The 23,960-nt window shown below is 42.5% G+C and overlaps 1 protein-coding gene across 6 annotated transcripts in view; it reads left to right on the forward strand.

Annotated features, from left to right (window-relative positions):
* Positions 1-2,933: 2,933 nt before the first annotated feature.
* The window catches only part of CHL1 (cell adhesion molecule L1 like), a 232,568-nt gene continuing 211,541 nt past the window's right edge, over positions 2,934-23,960 (forward strand). For 3 of the 6 annotated variants that reach the window (XM_049862001.1, XM_049862007.1, XM_049862008.1), the window contains exon 1: positions 2,934-3,180. The gene's annotated coding sequence lies outside the window, so the exon portion shown is untranslated. Of the gene's footprint in view, positions 3,181-3,416; positions 3,546-4,113; positions 4,317-23,960 lie in introns of those variants that run through there. The other 3 variants (XM_049862004.1, XM_049862003.1, XM_049862002.1) reach the window with 3 other exon arrangements.

A 23,960-nucleotide genomic window follows, 5' to 3' on the forward strand; every position in this document is an offset into this window, starting at 1 on the left:
GATAGTTACATTTCTATTTTATGTGGCCTTCTTTGATAAGCCTATTGTGAGAGAGAAATTTATACCTTTCCAGGCTAATGCAATCAAATCACCATGAGATTCATCCAAATCTAGCCTTTCCCTAGTACCTATGTGCCACTGTGTGATGCCTGAAAGATTGCGGGCTGTTTGTTGAGTGGGAAATGGGTCTGAACAGAGTGTCAGAGGGTAGAATGAGAGCCACGAGAGGGTTCCAAAGCAGCAGCAGAAGGTGTCTTCAGCACAAACATCCTCTCTGGATGAAGGCTGCCTTCTGGCTTCCAGCCTCCTAAAAGCTGTGGCAGTGGACTTGTGTGTTTCTTGGGCTGGGAAAGCCAAATTTTCTTACCCTTCCTTGATAATACATTTACAATGTGAGCTTAGCCTTGGAGTTAAGAGCTATCAGGCGTTACTTGGATGTGGCACGCTCAGCCCTCTGCCTGCATTTTGCATTTCTTTTAAAGGACTTCCTTTAGCTGATTAAGTGGGAGAAAGATGTGGCAGTCTGCTTCCTTAAAGATTTACACACTTGTAAACTATAACGCAGTTCTACTCTGTCCTATAGGGACACTATGAGTCAGAACTGACTCCATGGCAGTGGCAGGTTAGTAAGTTAAAGGAGTCCCTGGATGGCACAAAAGGTTAACACGCTCAGCTGCTAAACAAAAGGTTGGAGGTTTGAGTCTACCCAGAGGCATTTTGGAAGAAAGGCCTGGTTATCTTCTTCTGAAAAAAAAAATCAGCCATTGAAAACCCTGTGAGCACAGGTCTACTCGCACACAGAGGGTCACCATAAGTAGGAATCTACTGGTTGAACTGGTCGTAATTGGTCAAAGTACTTTCTATTTTTCTCTCAGTATTGTTCGTTGGACTGGGTGTAGTTGGTTAAAATACATTCTAGCTTTCTATCAATACCATTTTTCTTTCTTGGTTCATCATTGGTTTCCATTCCTCCTTCCTTCTTTCCTTCCCTTTTTCCTACCCTCCTTTTGTCTCTATTCCTGCTTTATTAAAATTTGGCTGCATGGATTAAAGTACACTGTGTATGTGCTGACTTGACTGTCATCCTCAGTAAGCCATGGATGCCGATTCACGTATTTCCTTAATTATATGCAGTGTCAGAGGCTCAGAAGTATGTTATTTCCCTTTCAAGAAAAACCCGTATTTAAGAACTGACACTTCGTCTTCTTGTGCCTTGGTACGCTCTAATTTATTTTGGATTTGTGATTAAGAAAAGATGCACTTGGCCTTGTCTATAGAGTTTCCCACTGGACCCTCATGCTTCCAACATAACTGATAAATAATATATGCTCAATAAATATATTGCATGTGTGTTTATTTTAAAAGATTCAAATGTCAAACAATAAAATCACACAGAAAAAAGAGCTATATGTTTAAGAGTACCCTATTGGTCTGGCCAATGTGATGTTGTGAGTTTCTTCCTGGGTGGGTGTTTACCCAGAAAGTGGAAAACTGAACCTTGAAACCAACTTGGCTTCATGTCTCTTTTGTGGCTCTTTGACCTTGGAAAATATTTTCCTACAGGCACAATATTTTCCCTGTTGGAATTTTATTCAATATTCTGTCTTTGTTTCTACTTTAGAAAACATGCCACGTGAATAACAATGCCTCCAGCAAAGAAATTACTCCTGCTGTACAATTTAAACTCAGGACAAATCCTGCCCTCACTTGCATTTGCAATTTGCCAACACAGTTGTTAGGAACCATGTCCACACACGAACTGACAAAATCAGGCCCCCAAGGTTAGCAATTATTAAAATTTAGAAATCCATTTATTCATTTTGAAAATACTTTCTTCAGTTGCTTCTGAAGCAGAATGGTGAGCTGCCTTCCCTCTTGCTGCTCCCTGTGGTGGCATCCAACTCTGAGGGTAGCTCACAGCTCTCAATGGTCCTCATTGTTCAACACACTAGATGAGAACAAAACCAGACGCCAAGGTCAATCTCACAGCCTTAATGGAGTAAAACTTAGAAGCAGCGATTCTCTCACCATCAAAGAGAATTTATATTTAACGGGATTGTTATAAGTGGAATTGTGTGACAAATTTGGAAAATATGATCATGGTTGCATGGTGGGGAAAAAAAGATAAAAGAGGAGATATGTATCATTTATACGGCAAAATCCTGTGACTTTCTCATATGAATTTTGAAACCCTAAAATAAATATTTATATTTGCTGGTGAAATTTATTAAGCATTGGCAATAACTTTGTTTTTCTGTGTTGGAAATAAGCCCACAGGGCCTTCCTTTCTTATATAATAGTGACTTAGTAAAGAATAAATAGGAGAGACGTTAGGGAACAATATAAAATTATGGATTATAAGCGTTAGGGCAGAGTTTTGAAAAGTGATGACAGTAAAAAAAAAAAAAAAAAAAAAGGCTCCTAAATTTAAGTATGTGCTAATTTGGCAGTTGATGGTAGTGGCACCATTTGTAAATTAAATAGCAGGACCCACCACATCTCTAAAAAAAAAAAAAAAAAAGAAACCACATCTCTAAGCGAGGGAAAAAAAGGAAGGAGACTATTTTTGATAGGTATATGGCACCACGCCCCTCCAACATGCAGCAATCGGGGAAACTCAGACTGGAGATCCGTGTCTGGAATAAGTGCTGAGCGAAACCATCGAGAAAGGGGAGGGGTTTCTTTTAAAATTTTCTTTTGCAGATAAACGGGGCAGAGATCCTACCTCTTCTGATCATAGATGTTGAAAATGACGAGCAAAGTTTTGGCTTCGTCCCTTGCTTTGCACCATGAAATCAAAGTCTTAAACCTGTAACTCTCCTTGTCCCATGGGAGTGTGCAAAGGGAGGGAAAAGAAGCGGCGTGGGTGAGGGGTGGTGAAGCAGAAGCGAGGAAGCGAGGAGGAAAACGGGAGCCAGCCTCCGCCAGGAGGGTGTGGATCCGTTGCAAGCCTGAACAGGTCCTGCCTTCTCCTGGCAGGTGCCAGCTGCGGGAGGGGCCCGGCGGGACCTCGGCTGGCAGAACCGCGTGCGGATCAGCCGGGAGCGGCCGGCGAGAAACTGCCCCGGAACCGCCCAGAGCGGCTGGACGCTGCACGTCCTCCTCCCGACTCCAAGACAGCCTGGGGAGAAGTTTCCCGAGGGAAGGTGTCAAGGATCGGGTGGTGCCGAGGAGACTCAGGTAGGTTGAGGGGTGACGGCTAATTTGCATCTCCAAAAATTTTTTTTTTGATAGCCCAGGGGGCTCTCCCACCCTGCCCATTGGCCAACTCTGTGGGGGAGGTGGAGGGAAGATTAAGCAAGGGTTTGCTCGTCGATGGAGGGTGATCAACCTGCTTATGGACAGGAAACGGTTCGCAATCAAGGCTCTATGCTTGCCCAAAGTGGGGTGGTCCAAAGTCCCCTAGCCCCAAGCAGGGAAAGCACAACCCCTTTCCCAGCCCCGCCCCCAGGTAGCTGAGGATTCAGACCGCTCCGGGTCCGGTGGATGGAGTCAACAGGACCTCCTGGGAGCCTGCAGCCCCCTTGTTCTCCCCTTGGTCACCGGTAGGTTGACCCTCTGTCTCTCCCTTAACCTCGCCTTCTCTACCCCTCCCCACGCCCTGGAGAGGATTCCAGACCCTCCAGAGATTCCAGCCCTGTCTCCAGTAAAAGGTGGGAGAACAAGCTGGGGTTGGGGTCAGTCCCAGGATTCTCCCACCGTCCACCTCTCGGGTCACTGGGCTCAGCTAGCCCCTTACTGCCTCTACCCCCTCCCACCCCAGCACACACACCCAGTCTTGCTCCCACTATCAGGAGATGATTTCAGATCCCGGTGGGGGTCCGTGCCAGCCCCAGCCTGGAGTGAGGGATCTGAGGACATCGGAGGTGTGTGAGAGGGAGCCGGGGACAGGCAGGAGCTCCACCTCCGCAGACCACCGTGGGGGCGACAGGGCAGGCCGGGGGCCTGGTTGCCATGGCTCCCTGGTAGCTGAGCTGGGAGAGCTAGAGATGCCAGTCACGGATGGTCCCTTCTTCCTCTTTGTGCCTCTCTAGCTCTCTCTCTCTCTCTTTCTTTTTTTTTTTTTTTAGTATGAGTGTGCGTGGGGAGGGAGGGAGCTGGGAGAAAGTGATTAATCTGGAGAGCAGGGATTGGAGCCTGGAGGCTGGGGAACGCCGGCCCCTCTATGCCCACTGCTCTCGCTCGCTGCGAGCCGCACTTTCTCAGCCAGGGGCTAGCCTGAGGAATTCCCGTGACAAACGCCAGGTCACAGAAGCTGCCGCCACCGCTGCCGGCCCAGGTACCCTGCCGGGGCCGTGCGCACGGGCGAGCGCCGGGTGGGTGACGGACTGTTGGCCGGGAAGGCGGGCAGGGGAACTGCGGGAGGCGAGAGGAGGGGGCAGGTGTGTAGTGACACAGCGTGGCCACAGTGGCACTGCGCGGCGGGGAGGTGCCCCCGGCCCAGCCTTCAGTGAGGGGCGCCGGGGCCGCCGAGGAGCCTCCAGAGCCGGCAAGTGGCCGCCCGGGCACGCGCGTGCGCCCAGCGCGCTCCCGCTGGAACGGGCGCGGGCAGGTGGAGGTACATTTGCGCGTGCGCGTGGGGATGGGCAACTGGTGAACCACCTGGGCTGACCGGAGGCTGAGACTCGTGGGCACCCACTGGGCTTGATTCCAGCTCTGCCAACTCTGTGATGTGGGACTTTGGAAGAGCCATTTAATTTCCCAATGACTCAGTTTCTCCTTCGAAATAACGGGAATGATATCAGCACTTTCCTTATAGGGTTACTGCAGGGCTGGAATGAGATAATCCAGGTAAAGAGCTTAGCCCCGTACCTGATGCAACAGGAAGCACTCAAAGGTTAGTTCTTATTGAGGATGGCATTACTATTAATATTCATTAATTCTCAATTAGATGTGGTGCATTTCCATTTCTCAGAGTCTTTATTGAAGGCAACTTTCTATGTTTTCTAATTTTAGACGATGGTCAACACCTTAATAATAAATATTAGTCTTATTATTAATGCTCAGCCCAACTCCCACGGATCTCTGTCTTACTTCCTATTGGAACAGATAAACTGACACACTGCTGGTCATGTTGGCTCGTTGGTACATTGATAGAGACAGGCACCTAGAAACATACTTGGGAAAACTTCTAGTGACAAGGGAAAAATACAAGTTTATTCCACGGCTATGTATGTGAGGTTTTGTGTTTCCTCCTTTCCCAGGCTGATGATGTAGTTGAATTTGTCATAATTTCAGTCTCTTTGCGATGTACCACTCTGTGGCTTTCAAAATTTAACTTGGTTCCAGAGTCTAGTGTATGCCCTGGCTTTCCATTTATGGCCTTAAGTGCTGCAGTGGCTTTACCTCTGGTAATGGCAGAGCATGGTATATGATCACTTTGCAAGCTCCTGAATGATTGCCAGCAAATAAATGGAGATAAATAGTTGTCACCGGGCAGGCGTGAGTACTGGCTATGGCAGTTCATTAAAATCTCTTTCAGGGAATGTTTGTACCCACTTCACTGCAAAAGCACACTGGGATTGTTTTATGGTGATTAATACATATATTCCAGAATGTTCTCTATTGCATCTATACTTAATGGCCCCTTCCTCAAAGAAAAGGCTGTTGTAGATGTTTATTGCAACCTCACGGTTATAAAGGGGCATCAATGTACCCTGTGATGCGCAAACTGTACACCCCATGGGCCTAATTGCATATCTGACAGGATTTGATATGGCACATGATGTATTTATTTCCTTTAAGTTAATTCACTTCATTAAATGAACTGGTTTTAAATAAATAAATAAATAATCACTTGCTTATTCAAGAATAGTCATGTCATGGTGAACTTGAGGCAAGTAAAGGCATGCAGATGTCACCACCGTAAAACTCTGTAGTGACTTTTACAAAAGAGACTTCACTTAGAATATATTTGCTAAGCAGGAGTGCGATTTTACAGTTCTCTCCTGCCGCCTTTGAAGATAAGAGGTTATTTGATCCAAAATTGCTTTGTTGAAGTAATATAGCCTGATTCACTTCTACGGGGAATTAAATAAAGGTAATTATCATCAAGACTGATGGAAGTTTTCAGTAGTTTTTATCTGATAAGAAAGAAAAAATTAAGTAATGGAGGGGAGCTAATGGAGTCAGATTTGAAGGAATGGGTGTCAGGAAGCCCTGCGTGTTATCCAGTCAGGTAGTCGAGTACTGCTTCAAGTTTAGCTTTTATACAACACCTCCATCTTCACCGTGATCCTGTCATTTTTAAAAGGTACCTTGAGGAATTAGGGTGACAGCTTGCTGGAAATTCATGTGATCATTTACATCTTGTTTCCCAGGAGATTTGGCATTACGTGTTTCTTTTATTAGAAACATTTTGCCCTTCGGCTTATGATAACCAAGCAGAGCAATAGAGTCTAACATATTTTAGAAACTAGAATTTAGCTTTTCATCATTTTGCGTTTTCCCAAAAACACTAAGACTGCTTATGAAAATGCACATGAAAAACTTAAATTAGGCCAAAGACAAAGGGTTACAATAGAAAAGCAGGACAAATCAAGGAGTGTGGAGTCCTGAATTTGGGGAACTAATTGACTCGCAAAGGTGTAATTGAGGGAATCACTTGTCTGTGCTGAGGCTGTTGTCAGTGATATACTGTATTATCTGATTCAATCAGTGTTCCTTGTTATTTTTTCACACCGAGCCTGAGAATGCTATATTTTCAATTATGAACATTTTGATTACAGCTTCATTCTAACTAACTAATTCAGTCTGAAGAGAATGCAATTATTATGGTGATTTACATACAATATGCTAAGTTAACACGGCTAATGAGTGAAAGCATAATAGTCTTTCTATTCATGCCTGGAAAAATATTGTGCTCAGCATTCTTTCAAAGAAAAGATAACATTCTTCACCCGTGTTTGAAGTCTACCTACAAGTAGATTGGTATTGAGCCATTTTGTCTGCTATTAAAGAGAAATCTCACGTATATTGGTAATCACGTGCCTCTCCCCCTTTTTGGGGTGGGGATGGAAACATTCTCAATTTTTTTAGATATGATACTTTCTCCTTTCTCTACACCTTTATTGGAGAAAAGATTCTCTGTGTTTTCTAGTTTTGGAGGCTGGTTAACACCTTAAACATTGCTAATTACTGCAGTTGATTTTATGTGTGTCGCAAGAGTGTAGTTAGTTAATTATGGCTTTCTTATTAGCTTTTTTTTATTAGCACCATGTAGAGAATAGTGAATTAACACATCCCTTTGATCAAAAGAACATCTAAGTTTATCTTCTGAGAATAAAAGTGTTATTGTGTTACCGAAAGTCACTATAATTTTCCCAAGAAACAAATTAGTTGGAATTTTCTAGCACTGGGTTAGGAGGCTTGATGAATGAGTCGAATTGATCACAACCAGGAGAGAGCAGAGCTGTGGTTGCTTGGCAACCTAACTTTATTCTGCAATTTCTTCTGGTATATTTATCCAGTAAACTAGAAAATTCTGTTTTGTTAATGAATGTTTTCAGTCAGTGCACAAATAGACCATCACTAATTGAGATTTTATGTGTTGTGGATAAAAAATGATCCTGCTTACCTTACCATTGTGCTTATATAATGAAGATACAAACAAAAAGCAGATTGTTTTTTGAATTTTTTTCTGTAAAAAAAAAAAAAATCATGTCATTTTTACATTAATGTGTTTCTACCAAAAGAATACAGCCTGTATATCTCTTTGGAAGTCAGAATATTAAGTGTGTGTGTATGTGTGTGTATGCATAATTTCAATAAGGGTCAGAAATAGAGTTTGAGCAAGATGAGTTCTTCAAAAATCATGGGTTGTTAGTCGAACTGATAATTTGGTAAATTTGGGTGTGTCTATAAATATCCAGTCCAAAAAACGGTGGTGAGTGATGATTTGGATAGTAAAATAAATGTATTGAATTTTGCAAATATATAAATATAGTCTGCTTTGACCAGGGTTTCTTCCCTGGTGGTTTATCACATTCTCCCTTGTGATGTTGGGTCCATCTTATTTCCCCTAGAGTTGCATAAGTATGAACTCAGCAACTTGGTTGCCCATTCTCTGATCTACCTCTCCCTCACTCCAGGGACTGTACTCAACCCATTTTATTATACAGCCTATGAATTTTAGTGTGCATCTCCATTCCCTTCTCAGATCGTAAACTCCTTCAGGGCACACATCCCATTTTATTCATTTCATAAACGCTTACAGTGTCTGGCATAGTGGGAAGCAAAATGCCATGATGGTTAAATGCACTGGCTGTATAGTAAGGCTGCTGATGTTCAAAATCTTAAGTCTTCCATCTCCTAGGTGTGTGGCCTTAGGTAAGTCATTTTAATCTCTCTAAGACTTAATTTCCTCTATGAAAATGAAGGATAATATCCATACCTAGCTCATATGGGTTACTGTGAGCATTATATGGAGCAATCTTTGGAAACAGCTTAGTACACTCACTAAGCACTGAATGTTTTAGTCATCTAGTGCTTCTACAACAGAAGTATCACAAGTGGATGGGTTTAACAAAGAAAAGTTTATTCTTTCACAGTCTAGCAGGCTAGAAGTCCGAATTCGAGGCACTGGCTCCAGTGGAAGCCTTTCTCTCTCTGTCGACTGTAGGGGAAGGTCCTTGTTATCAGTCTTCCCTTGGTCTGGGAGCATCTCAGCACAGGAACTTCAGGTCCAAAGGACGTGCTCTGCTCCCAGGCACTGCTTTCTTGGTGGTAGAAGGTCCCCAACTCTCTGCTTGCTTCCCTTTCCTTTTTATCTCTTGAGAGATAAAAGGTGGTGCAGGCCACACCCCAGGGAAACTCCCTTTACATTGGATCAGGACTGTGACCTGGGTAAGGGTGTTACAATCCCACCCTAATCCTCTCTAACATAAAATTACAATCACAAAATGGAGGAAAACTACACAATACTGGAAACCATGGTCCAGTCAAATTGATACATACATTTTTGGGGGGACGTAATTCAATCCATGACACTCAATAAATGCTGGCTTTTTATTATAATAATTATGATACAAACCAAAAGAACCAAACCCAGTGCCGTCGAGTCGATTCCGACTCATAGTGGTCCTATAGGACGGAGTAGATCTACCCCATAGAGTTTCCAAGGAGAGCCTGGCAGATTCGAGCGGCTGACCCTTGGATTAGCAGCCATAGCACTTAACCACTACAGCACCAGGGTTTCCAGTAATTATGATATATAATTATTATACTTCTGTACCACTGGTGGTGCAATGGTTAAAACACTTGGCTGCTAACTGAAAGGTTGGCAGTTTGAACCCATCAGCCACTCCATGGGAGAAAGATCTGGCAGTCTGCTTCCATTGACATTTGCAGCCGTGGAAACCCTATGGGGCAGTTTTATTCTGTCCTATAGAGTGGTGACGAGTTGAAATCTACTCCACAGCGATGTTCCCCCTCCTTTGGTTTTGTACCATGTTCAGTGTGTGAATGGAGGTTGGAGGTTCAAGCCCACTCAGAAGTACCTCAGAAAAAGGCCTGGTAATGTACTTCTTTGGAAACCCTGGTGGTGTAGTGGTTAAGCGTTATGGCTGCTAACCAAAGGGTCTGCAGTTTGAATCCGCCAGGCGCTCCTTGGAAACTCTATGGGGCAGTTCTACTCTGTCCTATAGGGTCGCTATGAGTCGGAATTGACTGGATGGCACTTTTTTTTTTTAAATGTACTTCTGAAAACTCAGCCTTTGAAAACCCTATGGAAAACAGTTCTACCCTTCACACATGGAGTCACCATGAGTTGGAGTCAACTAGCCAGCAAATGGTAATGATCAGTGGTACTTTCAAATGGAACACTGTAGATACCTATGTCAAGTTTATGCAAATATGCTACCAGTAATTTTCTTCACATATTTGAAAGATGCCATGGAGTAGTGATTGTCAAGCATGGTTGCAAATTAAAATCATCTAGAGAACTTTTAAAAACTACCAACCCAGATCAATTAAATCAGCCTCTCTAGGGGTGGTGCTGTGCATCTGGTTTTTTGAGTCTCCAGTGAGATTCTACTGTGCCACCAGGGCTGAGAACCATGGCCTTAGATTGGGTAGGTCTTCCATGATATCGTGTTAGCCTGAGGCACTGACACATAGTTACCTTGGTATCATGAAATGTGGCTGGAAGAGAAAAACAAGGCTTTGGCAAACCTGTGAGGTTTTTTTTACTAATCCCTTTGGTTTAAATAGCACTTTATTCTCTGAAGAGCTCAAATGCACTTTGCTTTTACTTTGTATTATTTCATTTCTGAGCCAAAGTCTCTCTGAAGATGGTATGAAAGAGGTCATTACCCTGATTTTGCAGCCAGATGGAGTGAACGACGCTGAAATGAAATGATTTGACTAGATTCATATACTTAGAATGGGCCGAGAGATCAAGGTTTTTCTGACTTTCAAGTTCTGAGTATTTTTCTGTTTTGCTTTGAGTTTTCAAATGAGAGAGGGAAAGAGTTATTATTTTTGGACTAAATTACTGTGTAAAAAAGAGCTGTGTAGATGAGAATTTCTACCTTTCTTGTTATTATTTGGCATTGTGAAGAAAAATAGGCATTTTTTTTTTCTAAAGAAGAAGTGCCATAGTCTGTTTAGGATCCAAACTGGTGTCCCTTGGACTGAAACCAGCCCGTATATGTGTTTTCTTTGAACTTAAGGACTGTTTAAGAAATACTTCAGCCAACATTTAAGAACTGGAGATTTCACATAAAAATTCACAATTCTGGATTATCTTGAAAAATTTGAAGTTCTCACAACATTGGGCCCAGATGCCCAGGTGGCAGAGGGTGTCATGGGCTGGAGCAGAGTAGCACGATCCCTTTAGGCAGGGCTTGAGCTTTCTGGTTCCCCACAGCACTACCACTCCCTATTGCCTTAAATCAGCACAGCCTCACATGGTGGTTTCCTGCCTGGAACCAGCAGATGTTTGAATCTGTTACCTCTTTAACAAACAACCAAAAGGTTGGTAGTTCAAATCCACCCAGAGGTGCCTTGGAAGAAAGGCCTGGTGATCTACTTCTGAAAGATCATAGTCGTTGAAAACCCTATGGAACACAGTTCTGTTCTAACACACATGAGGTCACAATGAGTCTGACTGGACAACAAGTGGTTCGTTTTGGTTTAGTGGTTTGAAGAATGAATATTATTCTTGAGAAATACATATGCCCATGGTAGTCTTGAAGGACCCATAGTTCTGTTTTATGTGGGTAAAACACAGCCTCCCCTCCCCTTCACTTTGGTCTTTTCTTCCATAGGCCATACTCAAAATGGTTCCTTGAAGGGAGTTTAAAAAAGGAAGTACAGGCGTGCATTTCTTAAAGTCCACCGTACACTCTGTGAAATAGGATGTTATGTGATTTGGACATTGTTCAAAGGGCATATTTTATACAGGAGAGAGGCATGCAGGATGGTTACTGGGCAGGCCCCAGGCCCACGCCACTGTTGCTACTGCCACCCAGTTGGCTCTGCTGCTGCTGGTCAAGGCCTGATCTTTGAGAGCTGTGCCCAGCCCCCACCATGGGGTGCACTCACCCTCCAGCCAGCTGCCTCCAGGCACACCTCAGGCTCCCATCCCTTCCTTCCTCTGTGCCTGCTTCCCCTGCCCCCCCCCCCACCATGGGCTTTAAACTCTTCCAATTCCACCTGCCCCTCCTCTGCCTCTTCCCTGGCTGCCTTTCCAGCTCCTCCTCCCACCACTACCACAGCCCAGACCACATGGTGGCTGCCACTGCAGGAGGAGCTGTGGTCTCAACTGGGCATGACACGCAGGGCTCCAGGCTGAGTGGGGCAGCAGCCTCTCAGGGGACTCCCCTTGGCAGCCCAGGTGACATCTACATGGTCTCTGCCTGAGGTGAGCACAGTAGGACAGGCAGCCAGCACTCCCTCCCCCTGCCACCTCAAGGCCAGGGCTGATAGGGGACTGAGCCTAGTGAGAGGGACAGTTGAATCTACAGAATGGATGTTATGTGGAACGTACCTGTATTTGTAGATGGTGTTAACGAAAATCAACCAGGGATGATGAAACACCCCTGGAGCTGCCCCTGGTCCTGAAGGAACAATGGAGGGAGAAATTACAGGAAGGAGGTGAAAGCATTAGCTCTGGGGATGGGCTACCAGACAGGACTTATGGCTTTTTGTACAGGAACATGTTTTTGTGAGTTGTCTTCCACTCATGGCAACTACACGTACAACTGAGAGAAATGTTACCTGGCCCTGCAGTATATTCCTGATCACTGGTCTGCTGAAGTCCATTGTTGCAACCATCGTGTATTTTGAGCGCTTTCTAACATATATCTATCATTATATCAGGGGATATTCTGCTGTGATCTGTAGGGTTTTCACTGGCTAATTTTCAGAAATAGATTGCCAGGCCTTTCTTCCTAGTCTGTCTTAGTCTGGAAACTCCACTGAAACCTGTCCACCACATGGGACCCTGCTGGTATTTGAAATACTGGTGGCATAGCTTCCAGCATCATAGCAGCGTATAAGCTACCACAGTACGACAAACTGACAGATGAGTGGTAGAGAGGAACACTGTCAGATTTCAAGATACCACTTTCCTCTTGCCCTCAGATCTCTTGCTGCTTTCTCATAGTGGCCAAACCTGACCAGGACCAGCAGTCAGAGGGCAAGGGAGCTTGGCTGAAGTTGTCTGTAAAGGTTGGTTCCTGGTGACCAACAGAGCAGGATAGAAGAAGACAGAGAAATGATCTGAATCTGACGGGTCAAAGAATATCCAGTATACCTTGAAGACCTCAGATTTATGGAATGTGGTTGTGACAGAGAGCGGAACTGACATTTTTGGAATTGCCAAAAGCTGAGCAAAATGGAGACACATATTGAGTTTGCGTTCAGCGCCATCTTCTATTTTCCTCTGTCATTCCTTTCACCTCCCTTTATCCACTTCCCCAGGTGGGCATGGCAATGCCCATAGCCAGTTTCATCTGTGACATCAAAACACATTTGCCCATTCTCTTGCATTATTTCTGCTTTTAAGATGAGAGCTGATACAGCATTGAGAACAATGAAGGAGAATATGTATTACAGCTTCTATGGTCACATGTATTACAGCTTCTATGGCAACAGGTTTGTATTTTAACAGAGCTTCGCCTAGAACAAAAGCTTTTGTTCTAAGTGGTGACTCAAATGCTAGGGATTGTAGGTGTCATGCCAGGGAAGTGGATATACCCTCAAATAATAGGCTGGCAGCTGAAATCACTGTAACCTGGATATTTGAATCTCTGGGAAGGGCCCCTTTTCTTTGGCATAGTGGCACTGGGCTGTAGAGGATGGAGAAATCGGTCAAAGGTGCATCAGTAGCACCTCAACCTGAGGAATTTGTGCTCTGCTGGGACTAACAGATGTGTTCCCCCATGTGAGGAAGGTAGGTGGGTACGAAGAATGCGGCCAGTACTTATGATCTGAATGCTCTCGGAGCTGACTGTGAATTCAGTTTGTTATCGTACTGGAGACCTTTGCCAAAGGATGTAAAGTGAAAGAATATCAGCTTATTGTGGGATGCTTTATGTACTGCTCTTTTCAAAGGAAATAATACATCTAGTGTGTAAAGGTTTAGGGCAAAGATAAATATTGACCTTTCTTGAGACTTGACCTTCAACACTGCATTTCTGTTCACTCGAAAGATTCCTTCTGAAGGTTTTTATTTAAAAAAAACATCACAATCTTGCATTATTTTGGTGCTTTTTTTTAATGCTTTTTTTAGAGAATTTCCCCATATCATCTCATTTGACTTTTACAACAACATGGAGAACTAAAAGGGACAAGTTGTCAACCCATTTTATAGATGAAATAATTGAGGCAAGGTTAAATAGCTGGTAGAGAGGTCAAGCTCAGAGATAGCTGATTTATAACCCAGTTCATAGTCTGCTCTACTGTTTTTAACCAAAACAGGTTTTTATCTGAGTCAGCTCAGATTCAAGGGGACCCCACATATATTAGATTTCCTCATCTGAAAGAAAAGATATGTTGTGTGACTGATGGTGAATTTTTTTTTTTTTAGCAAACCCAGAATTAAGATACACACTGAAGGCTATAACCAATATAGGGAAAATATTTAAAAAGTTTTATTTCCAGGATTGAACATAATTCTGTCCAAAGATAGGGAGAGTAGATTTTTCCAAAGCATTCTTAATTCTGTGAGATTGTGTCTCTGTGTGTCCTATGAGGCATCAACAGTGACCAATTACTCAACAAACTTTTATTGAATGACTACTTTGTGCTAGAAACAGTACTGAGTCTGTGCAAGGCAGATATGATATTTAAACAGCCACCATTTATTGCTTCTTTATTATGTGTTTTGCAACCTTCACATCAGTGATTTAAAGAAAGTGCTATTATCATAATGCTCATTGTAAGTTGGATCACACAGACATAGAGAGGTCCTTGTCCAAGGTCCCACAATACAGCTTGAAATGGCAGAGTCAGAGTCAGGGCTCTAACTCAGAAGTATCTTATTCCCAAGTCCAGACTCTTAACTAGTACTCTGAACAGCTATGGAGCCCAACACACTCCTCAGCATCCTTTCCCTTTTTTCTTACTTTCGTTTCTGAAGTGTACAATGCCCACCCTCCTCCTCAGGCATTACATGGCAACCCACGCTGGTCCCAGGAGTGGCAGCATTTGAAAAGAGGTTTTAAATTTCTTAATGTGAAAGATTGATTGTGAGGGACGTCCATGAGGAAGATGTATTGGAAGAGGAGGGAACTATTTGTGTTCTTTCCAAAATCATCTTGTGTAAGCGTTTGATAACTCTGTCGCTGTCTATATCTGGTCCTGGGCTCCTGTATATGCGTAAAGCAACCTTCACCCCTTCCATAGCATTTGGTTGCCCTCGTTACCATTTATCATTTCTTGGTAGAAATGTTTCTGAAGCTGTTTGATATGAATATTCATGGATTTCCCTCACATCTGGGTGTTAAATGTAAACAGTTGTATTACACGGTTGGCATCTCCACAAAGGTGTGAGTATCTGCCACTCCAGATTAAGAAAGAAATGGTTGCCAATGGCAGATGACATATCCCAGCCTTGCTGTTCTTGAAAATGACACTGATCATAATGATGGCACTGCCTTTATTACCAGCTGTCAATTAAGACAAAGCTTTGGACAAAAAAATGACACACTCTTTTCTAGACACGGTCAGTATATTTAGGATTTTTGAGAGGTTTTTGATTTTTTGACTTGGGAGTATTTAGAAGAAAATATTAATATATTTTTAAAGTTACATAATATGAATAAATGAAAACCAACTGCCGTTGAGTTGATTCTAATAGCAACCCTATGGGACAGAGTAGAAAAGCCCTATAGAGTTTCCAAGGTTGTAAATCTTTTCTGAAGCAGACTGCCGCATCTTTCTCCCATGGAGCCTCTGGTGGGTTCAAAGCTTTGGCCTTTTGGTTAGCAACAAAGTGTTTTAACCACTGCAGCAACAAGGCTCCTTATAATATTAATAAACCCTTTGCCATGGAGTCTATTCTGACTCATAACAACCCGATAGGATAGGGAAGAACTGCCCCATAGGGTTTTCCCAACAAGCGGCTGGTGGACTCAAACTGCCTCGTGTTCGGTTAGCAGCCAAGCTCTTAACCGCTGTGCCAACAGCATTCTCAAAGCTGAGTGACTTGAAGAGACTCCTTTTTGTTTAACAAAAACCAAAAAAACCAAACCTGTTGCCATTGAATTGATTCTGACTTATAGCAACCCTATAGGACAGAGTAGAACTGCCCCATAGAGTTTCCAAGGAGTGCCTGGTGGATTCAAACTGCCGACCTTTTGGTTAGTAGCCGTAGTTCTCAACCACTATACCACCAGGGTTTCTGTTTTTGTGTACTAGACAGTGGCAAAAGTATGTTTGCTTGCTGCTTTGGCCAGACAGCAGATTCCATTTGCTTGGAACACAAGGAATGGATTCACTATCAGGCTTTTGTCTGACCTATGCTGTCTGACCTATGCCTGCTTCTCTGGAGAACAGCACTTCACTCTCAAGAAGTACATTTATTTTTGTGTTGTAAATTCAGTGACTTTCTGAACTAATTCTCTAAAATGCATCTAATGACACAATGAAGAATTTATTCATCAGATTCAAGTGTAAAGATGTAAAGAATACTTAAGGCATTATAAAGTGGCAAGAATTTGAAAGCATTGCCCACAATGGTAGACAAACAAAACAAAAATAATAATAACAACATTTTAACTTGTAATAGACTATACATATTTTCACAATAGACAATTGTAGGTTGTTATCGTCTACTAATTTTAGACAGATGCTATTTTCGGTAAAACCAAGGAGATCTGAGTGAATGCATACAAATAGAAAGGCAAAACAAACTTGTTTCACTTTGACCTTGACCCATTTCGCCCTGTGACCCCTAGCAATTCTCAGAGGAGCTAGATTTCCAGGGGTCTCAGCAGATCACTTTTTCCATGCATACAAGTTTCTGCATGGAATTGATTTGGGCTGAATAGATTTTGAACACAATTGATTTGCTTGAAATAACATTGAAGGACCAACACTGACCAATTCAGGTGCAACTCATGTATGCTTCTGTAAGTCAAGTTTAAATAAATTGAATTTGACCATAACCACGGTCTTTTCACAATAGGGCCGGCAGTCATCAGAGTGAATGCCATCCAATCATGTATAAAAACTGATATGAGTTGTCTGAACTGAAAATTGGCCTCCATGCAGAAAACCTTCTTCTGAAAACTTGGTTACTACCTTCTATTTTCCTGTCTCACCAGCTGTAAACTGAGGAGAGAAACAACATTTACAGCTGTCTCCCTGTGGCAGTTGGGGGATTAATGAGCTAATATTTGTAAAGTGCTTTGAAGATAAAAGTGCCAGCTATTATTATTACTAATAAGCCATTTTTCTCTGGTGTAATTTTGGACAGCAGCCATTAAAAACCCATTACTGTATTTAACAGTAACAATCTGCTGCAGCCTGGTATTTACTGCTTCAATTAAGCATACGTTCCACTTCCTTTGCCCCTCCAAATTCAGAGCTGGGGAGGAGGGACAGAAAGGTGAGTGTCATCATCTCCCAAGTTCAACTGAATAATGAGTTTAACAGACAGGTTGCTTGTAGTGGAGAATCTTTGCGCTGCCTCTGCTGGAAGCTAGATCGTGTCCCCAGTGAGAGGCTGGCTTGGCTGCACATTTAGTTCTGTGCCTTCTGAAGGGACTGGAATGCCAAGCGCTAGGCTTTTATTCAGCTGGGTTGACACTCCAGTTTACTTTCTCAGAAGGTTGCAGACTAGTACCTTTTTGGTTATTTGATACTATTTCCCTGAATGAAGTGGGATTATTTGGGTATGTCATGTATCTGTGTGTCTGTGTGTACACCTGACAAGTCAATACTAAAAATAAAGTGGAAAACCAAAACAACGATGTAGCTACTCCCAGTTCACAAATATTTAAAAAATAAAATTTGAGGCCTTGAATTTTATAGCTTATTTTATTAACCTTTCATTAATATAAATAAAGATTATTTTATTAACCTGTCATTAATATAGGGCAACAAATTCCCTCAATTCCAACTTATCCTGACTTATGCAAATATTACCCTTAAATATTGGATGATACAGGGCAGTGTCATAGATTGAATTGTGTCCCCCCAAAATATGTGTCAACTTGGTTAGGCCATGATTCCCAGGAGTGTGTGGTTGTCCTCCATTTTGTGATTGTGATTTTATGCTAAAAAGGATTAGGATGGGATTGTAACACTGCCCTTACTCAGGTCACCTCCCTGATCCAGTGTAAAGGGAGGATGGGCGGCAGTTGTGTTAGTGAGGCAGAACTCAGCATACAGGGTTGGAATGTGTCTTGAGGAAATCTCTTGAGACATAAAAGATAGAAGCAAGTAGAGAGACAGGGGGACCCTCATACCACCAAGAAGGCAGCACCAGGAGCAGTGCACGTCCTTTGGACACAGGGTCCCTGCACCTGAGAAGCTTGTCGACCAGGAGAAGATTGAGGACAAGGACCTTCCTCCAGAGCCTACAGAGAGGGAAAGCCTTCCCCTGGAGCTGACACCTTGAGTTTGGACTTGTAACCTACCAGACTGTGAGAAAATAAATTTCTCTTTGTTAAAGCCATCAATTTGTGGTGTTTCTGTTATAGCAGCACTAGATAACTAAGACAGGTAGTGTAAATGTTTCTCATTTATGGCCAAAAAAAGGCTCATTCATTCCTGGTGCTATTTTAAGTTAAGCAAGTAAGAGTAAATAATAGAAAATAAATCAATGACTATAAAAATAGTCATATTCATTTGGTGTTTGCTCACCAACAACTTCTAGTATTTAAATCCTAGGCTACTGTCTAAAAAGCTGACCACAGCATTCTGTGTATCATCCTAAATCTCTGTGTCAGCAAAAATTCACTCGGGTGCAAGCATTTTATTATGGAAAGACTTTCTTCACTCAGTGACTATTTACTCTTAATTTAGAACTGCTCTAATAAGCATAATTGACTTTTATTTTAGTGGATGACAGATTATAAACTGCAAATTAGAGCAGATGAGGTACATTTTGCAGATTCATTAGCAGACAAAAGAAGTGCTAGCTAACATCTCTTCAGCAAGGCATAGGATAGAAACCTGAGAAAAAGACAACTCAGAAATCATAATGACTGTATGGGTAGTCTTGAGTCTTTAAGACTTGCAAAATAATTTAAAAAATATATAAATTTTTGTGTCACCTAAAAAGTAATGATCATTTATCTGAAAATCATGGTGAACCCCTCATTTTCTGATGCTACTAGATTTTTAAGAATGTTTACTACAAAGCCAAAACAAAACCACAAACTGGTATGTTTCCATTTAAAAGCAATACACGAATAACTGTATATCCAAGGTGTTTGAAGGTAGGATCTTGTATTGGCCACTGCAAGTGTACCACAGAGTATGTCTTTTATTACTATCACTTAGGGAGACTCTGCTTTGTAAATACTATCACCATTCCACTGACTTCTGAAACTTGGTTCATGCTATCTTCATCATTTATTTTGTTGAATTGTGTGTGGGGAATTCGCCAGATGGTTTAAAACTTTTTAAGACCTCAGTAGGTATGTGTTTTGCGTATAAGATTCTTGGAGCATATCAGTAGGGAAATACACAAGCTGCTTGTCGTTGGGGGAAAAAAAGGTACCTAGAGGCTTATATGTAGCTTAGAGGGGCATGGTGAAAAATGACTCAGAAATGTGTCCATGTAGCAGTTTATGTTGAATGTGAAGGGACGGTGTACCAGTTATCTATTGCTATGTAACAAACTACCTGATAACTTAGTGGCTTAAGAGAACAAACATTTTATTAAATCTCATGATTTTGTGGGTCAGGGATCAGAAGGGCTCACCTGGGAGAGTTCTGCTCCACGTGGTGACAACCGGGGTCTCTTGGTGGCTGGACTGGTCTGGAGGCCCCGAGATGGCCTCACTTGCACATCTTGTGCTGTGCAAGGAGGGCTGAGCTCAGCTGGGCCCCTGGTCCTTTTTACCTGGTCTCGGTGCTTCTCCATGTGGTCTCTCCAGCACTGTCATTGGATTTCTTACATGATGGCTAAAGGCTCCAAGTGACCAAGTTGGAAGCTTATCAGTTCTCTTAAAGGATAGGCCTGGAATTGGCATGGTGTCACCCCCATTGGACTCCATTGGTCTAACCAGTCAGAGGCCAGTCCAGACTGAAGCGAAGCACTCATCCAACCTGCCTTCCTGGAGGGTTCTAGTGGACAATAAGAAATAGAAAGAGAGACATGCTAATAAATAATAATTCAACCCACTGTGATACTACTTATTTACTACGTAATTGATTATAAAGTGGAAAAAAATTCTAGAACAGGTAGAAAATCCCCTCTATCCTCAGGGGCCAACCTTTCTTTTCCCCACCTCCTAGACATCTTCAGACTATGAGAATAATGGAGCCTTTGAGAAGGGAGAATGAAGTGAGATTGCCCTTTGGCTAGCCAGGGGTGCCTGTGGTTTTGTCTGTAGGCGGAGGCTAGAGGTGAGAGGAAGGGAGCGTCCAGTTGGCTGGAATACTTTTGGCTGATTCTTTAGCTACATGGGCTTTTCTGATGCTTTTTCCTCTGCTCCATTTAGATTTATCCTTACACTTTTCCATTTAGCTTGCAAATAGCTTGGGCTTGGGAGAGCCAGGAGTACTTCCACAGAGCCAGAAGGGCCAGGGTGAAACCCAAACTATGGAAAACAAGGAATTGATGCTCAAGGAACCAGGCTTAAAAGGGAGAGAGAAAGACTTCTTCATTGCCTTCTGTTTATCCAGTATAGCCACAAAAGGAACAGGAAGCAGGCTCTTGGCCCTGAGACTGCGACTATGCATCTGGCCGCAGCACTCTGTTACCTGGAACTTAGAAGCCTGACAGTAATGGAAGGGGGAAAAGGGCAGTTAGTACCAACATTATTCTTCTGTCTTCCTGCTGTGCTATGAGAGCGCAAGGCAAAAACAAGTCAAGAATATACAGCTGGAAACTCTCTCAGGCTATTTTTTCCTCCTGAAATGCCTCCCGATAATGGGTGAAAAACAACTATGCTGGATATGGGATCAGTTTGTGTTTTGGTTGCCTCTGCTTCTTATTTTCCCAAATCCTCTTACCACTTTTTCCTTCTGTGACATAACATTTTTTACGCAGTGCTTGGGAACCATGCATACTATCATTCTTATATCTCTGAAGCATTATCCCGACCTGCCGATAAACATGAGTAGATATTCTCCCGTGATTTTGCTGAAAGCACTTACAGGGCAGTACTTTATACTTTTCATATTACAAACACTATTTCAACATGCAGAATGCTGTGTATGTAACTCTAAAACTATGCTATGGTGAATTTAATTTTATAGTAGCAATGCTATAAAATGCGTTTGAATGAGAGACACAATGCATATATTGAATTTGATACTCAAAAACTAGCTATTTAAGTAAGGTCGAACAAACAAACAAAACTATTGCCAATGAGTTGATTCTGATTCATAGCAACCCTATAGGACAGAGTAGAACTGCCCCACAGAGTTTCCAGGGAGCAGCTGGCAGATTCGAACTGCTGACCTTTGGGTTAGCAGCCATAGCTCTTAACCACTGTGCCACCAGGGCTCCTTAAGCAAGGGAGGTACAGTGACAACTGGAAGAGCTGGTACTTGACGAGACTGCCTTGTCTTTCCAGGTCTCGTAAGTTTTCCGCCCTTGTCAGGGTGCAGTCATAACTCTTTTCTATTGCTTGTTTTTTAGTGGAAAATGTTTGAGTTTTCCTTCTCTGACAGGTTTCTCCTTACACAGGTTCCGGCTTTTGTGGGTTTTAGCCCTGTTGATAGAGATTAGGTGGCTTGCACTCTTCTCAGGGAACTGCTATGTGAGAGATAAAACTTCAAATGTTAGGGTTCAACTGTGCAAAATCAGGATTGCCTTGGCATCATCATTTCATTTACCTGAAAATCATGTGGAAGCCCTAATTTCCTAGCGATTCCAGCTGTCTAAGAACATTAAATCCAAAACCAAAAACAAATCCCAAATTGATAATTTTCCATTTAAAAGCAATGTACTAATAACGTAAATCTAAGCTGTGATTGCTTGCAGATTGGCTTTTTGTATTAAGTTCTTTCAATGACACACCATCCAGCCACTGATAAAAGATGTCCTTAACCAGAACGTGCAAGTTTTCTGAACAAGTTTCCTTTTTAGATGATGTGACCTGATGAGCCTTATAATTTTTAAATTCTGCTTTCTTAGATTTCACACACACACAAAAATAACAAGTGGCAGAGATGGTAGTGGGAGTGGATGCGAAGGGAGAGTGGCGGTAAACTGAGGTTTCTGTAATGAGTTTAGATTTAGAAACTTATTTGGGGCTACTGAAACAGAGGAGAGACCAGTCCCTGGAGAAAGACATCATGCTTGGTAAAGTAGAGGGTCAGTGTAAAAGAGGAAGACCCTCAACAAGATGGATTGACACAGTGGCTGCAACAATGGGCTCAAGCTTAACAACAATTGTGAGGATGGTGCAGGACCGGGAAGTGTTTCATTCTGTTGTATATAGGGTCATTATGAGTCAGAATCGACTCGATGGCACCTGAAAACAACAACATTGAAACAGAAGCAATCCTCTGATTTTCTCTTTTTTTTTTTTGATATACCTAAATACATTTTTATTATAACAGTGCTTTTTCTCCAGTCTTGCTTTAGAGATTTGCCATTTTCTGTCCTCCATATCCTTTCTCTACTTTTAAACTACCACAAAGCCTGCTTCAACTTTCTCCTCGACATGTTAAGATTTATTTCTCACCAGCCATTCTGGAAAATTCCTTGCTCAGTCTTCTAATCTCTAGACCACTGTAACCTTTCCCTCGCTGGATTTCTGCCTCTTATAGCCTCTCATCTCCACTAAGGCTTAAATGTCACTGTTAAAATCCCCTTCCTCGCTTCTCACTTTGACCATGATGTCACTTACTTCCTGAAAATTTCCCCTGGCTCCCCACTGCTTTTTCTGGCCAAGTAGCTGTCACACTTGGTTTCCACATTCAGCCTGACTTAGCCTTCATTATTTTCCTGTATCCTTAGAGACGCTCTCCTTTTTACTCAACAGCTCACTGCTCCTGTCTTTTCAGATGGATTCCTGCTGTTCTCTCATGTGAAAATAACCTGTCACTCAATAATCTCTGATTCTCTAAGGCCATACTCCCTTAAACTCACTGTCGTCGCTACTTTTGTTCTGTATTTGTACCACCTGTTACAATTCACTTAAATTCATTTAAATTTTTAATTGGCTCATGAAAAAATACTTTGATTCAAAATGGAGGTTGTATTTCATTACTATCAATGAAATACCAGTATCAGTGGCAAACGTCTAAAGACAGCTACCAACATTAATACAATGAACAGAAGATCAGCATGTTCTAGTTAGATACAGTTGCCTACCTGGGCTTGAGGCCTGCTCACTTTTTATAGGAGTCCATGACTGGTGCAAATGGTTAACTTGTTCGGCTGCTAACGAAAAGGTAGGAGGTTAAAGCCTACCCAGAGACACCTCAGAAGAAAGGGCTAGCAGTCTGCTTCCAAAAGATCAGCCATTGATAACCCTGAGGGGTACAATTCTACTCTGATATACAGAATGGCAATGGAAACTGGCACAATGGTACTGGCCCTTTTTAGGAAATAGGGAGATTAGTAACTTTAAAGTCATGCCTGGGTGGAGCAAGCAGTTTGTGATTGGCTGCTAACCTAAAGGTTGACGGTTCAAACTCACCCAGCGGCTCCATGAAGTCCTGGCAAACCGCTTCTGTGGAGAGAAAAAAAAGAAAACAAAAGCCAAAACCTGTTGCTGTCAAGTCAATTCCAACCCTATAGGACAGGGTAGAACTGCCCTAGACTTTCCAAAAAGCAGCTGGTAGATTCAAACTGCTAACCTTTTGGTTAGCAGCTGTGCTCTTAACCACTGTGCCACCAGGGCTCCCTGTAGAAATCACAGCCAAGAAAATCCTATGGAGCAACTGTATCTAACTAGATAGGTAACACATGGGGTTGCCAAGGAGTTGGGGGCTGACTTACTGGCAGCTAACATCAACAAAGGCAACGTGAGGCTTTCAACTCTTTAGAGTCAGAAGGATTGAAAGAGAATTTCAAGTGGATACCATTCTCCTGACATGTTTATCTATGTCATTCCCAGAGCACGTCCCAGGATCATCTCCGTGTGAGAATACTGCTCTAGGGGACACAACCCGACTCAAAGAAGATGAAGACACCCCTAAGAAGAATTTGTCAAATTTCCCTCTCTTTCTCCTATGAGTTCCTGCCTTTAGTCATTAAATGAAACTTTTTTTGAATTTCCTGCTATATGAAAACCATTGTGCTGAGTAGATGAATTCCAAGGTGAATTAGACACATTGCTGGCTGCAGATACTTACAGTGACCATTGAATAGCATTTAC

Source organism: Elephas maximus, chromosome 20, assembly GCF_024166365.1.
Source record: "Elephas maximus indicus isolate mEleMax1 chromosome 20, mEleMax1 primary haplotype, whole genome shotgun sequence".
Lineage (NCBI taxonomy): Eukaryota > Metazoa > Chordata > Mammalia > Proboscidea > Elephantidae > Elephas > Elephas maximus.